The following is a 2,369-nucleotide window of genomic DNA, read 5'->3' on the forward strand; positions in this document are numbered from 1 at the left end:
AGCCACCTCACTTCTGTATGATAAAGTAGGTCTGTATATTCAGCCTCCCCATCTGTACATAATTCACGAAATAGTCGCGTGTTTAGTGCATGTCCTTTGACGACATTGACAACGTTGATAACATCATGCATGACGGCTTCCAGTGCAGGTTCCAAACGTTTCACAAGCAGTGCCTGGCGATGGATCATACAGTGGTTAACGTCAATTTTTGGATTTTTCTCTCTCGCCAAAGCCGAAAAACCACTAACATGACCCAACATAGCTGGAGCTCCATCAGAAGACAAAGCATTGCAGTCTTCCCACTTTAAATTAGCGTTATTAAAGTATTCATTAATTTTACTGAAGACATCAATTCCACGAGATCGCAACTCGAGGGGAGAACAACACAACAACTCCTGTTCAATTGCATGTAAACCTTTGTAGCGAACATACACCATCAGCTGCGAATTACTACTGACATCAGCTGACATCAAGCTGAATAGCAAAGCATTCACTCTCTTTTATTGAAGAAATAACTTGTTCCCTCACATTTTCTGCTAAAATAGAAATTCTTTCTTTCACAACTTCTGCAGACAAGGGCACTGAATTTAGTTTCGCAGCCTCTTTCTGACCACACATAATCTCTGCTATTTTCAAAGTTGCTGGTTTAACCAATTGCTCACCAATAGTATGTGGTTTTTTGTTTCGGGCAATCAACCAGGCCACTTCAAAGCTGGCCTTTGATGCTGAACGTTGATCGAATGTACTTTTCAAGTTGATATTCAGTCTTTGTTTTTTGACAGACATTTCCAAATTTACAAAGTATTCTCGCGATTTGGAAGACAGGTGTGGGTGCAAATTATTCAAGTGTTTCTTCAGTTGACTATTTTTTTAAAGATTCTGCAGTCAGTACTTTCAAACAGACAACACACTGTGGTTTCATTATTCCTTTGTCTTCTATTTGTGTAAACCCATAATTCAGGAACTCTTCCTGGTATATTCGTTTTCTAGTTGATGTCATCTGAGGGGTAAAAAAGACAGTGATTCAAAAAGTTTGTAACCCTTCAGCACACGCGTTTCTTATAGTTACACGAGGACACGCGTAATGTGGAGGAAACCTCCGCATGTACAATATGTGTAAGTCAGTACTGGAGGCCGCGCCATAGCTCATGCGGTTAGTCGCACATGTACTATAACACGAAATTACCGATTCAGTGTGACAAGATCAAACTGCTACTACTGCACATAAATGATAGTGCGTCGGTTTCATGAAAAACTTCATTTCGCTTGCTTATTAAATAATGAATGAATGAATTTATTGATAGTAAATCCTTGCTAACAAGACACTATCTTACCTTGATCATCGAAGTTTTTGAGCATAAGATAAAACAATAGGTGACTAGGCCAAAATGACGTATAAAAGACGTGCGCTTCTGCTGGCTGCCGAGCCACAACTAACGCTATCGTCCACAACATGCTGGGTGCGTTTATCTATAGAAGTATTTAGTGATGACGTCACGCTGCCATGATGGACTCGTTAAACAATTTCCGTAGCAGCCGTTGTTACGGATGGTTATATGCCGGAAGAAAATTTTCTGTCGTAACAAGGAACGCGTTTTTTTTATATAATTTCATTTATGTTTATTGAGTCCTCATTACCCCCAAGAATTTCATTTTTACCCCACTTGGGGTAATTTACCCCGGTTCACCGACCACTGGTCTAGATAATGTGGGAGCCTCGACGTCTCACAACCCTATGGGCCTCCATGGATTGTTACAGGGATGGGTTTACCTTCCTACCTTTACCTCATCATATTGATTTCCTTTTTCACGCGCAATGCGATTACTAGGAATAGTTCGTAAAATCACGTTTACTTGACCACGATAGACAGTCTACTGATGCTGTATTTTGTTTCTGTCAGATCTAAACCGGAGTACGCTTCTGTTGCTTGGAACTCAGTTACGATTACTAGTTCCAATAAACTTGAGCGTACAAAGAAAATTTTGCAGCCTTTTATCAAAGCAGATTGCTTGAAGACGTGAAATATCTCTGTGATAACATACTGGAAAAGTTAAATTTACTGACGCTACACATCTAGCGTCGTCACACTAATGCTTTGTTTCTAATGAACGTCTGTAGTGGCGCTAAATGTTGCCCCTCTGCCCTAGAAATAGCCGACATTCGTGTTCCTGCTCGGAACATATGTAACTTTACCATGTTCACTTGCTCCTCCGACCACTGCCCTTCGTCCCGTTGTGTTTCTGCCATAAATTCGGTTTGTTTAAGGATTCATGGTGAAACTGTAATTGGCCACTGGCTGTTGAGACAAGTACGTAAATAAATAAATAAAGAGAAAGATAAATTTGTACCCGTGCTTAACTAAGTAAGC

Source organism: Cryptotermes secundus, unplaced genomic scaffold (genome assembly GCF_002891405.2).
Source record: "Cryptotermes secundus unplaced genomic scaffold, Csec_1.0 scaffold542, whole genome shotgun sequence".
Classification (NCBI taxonomy): Eukaryota; Metazoa; Arthropoda; class Insecta; order Blattodea; family Kalotermitidae; genus Cryptotermes; species Cryptotermes secundus.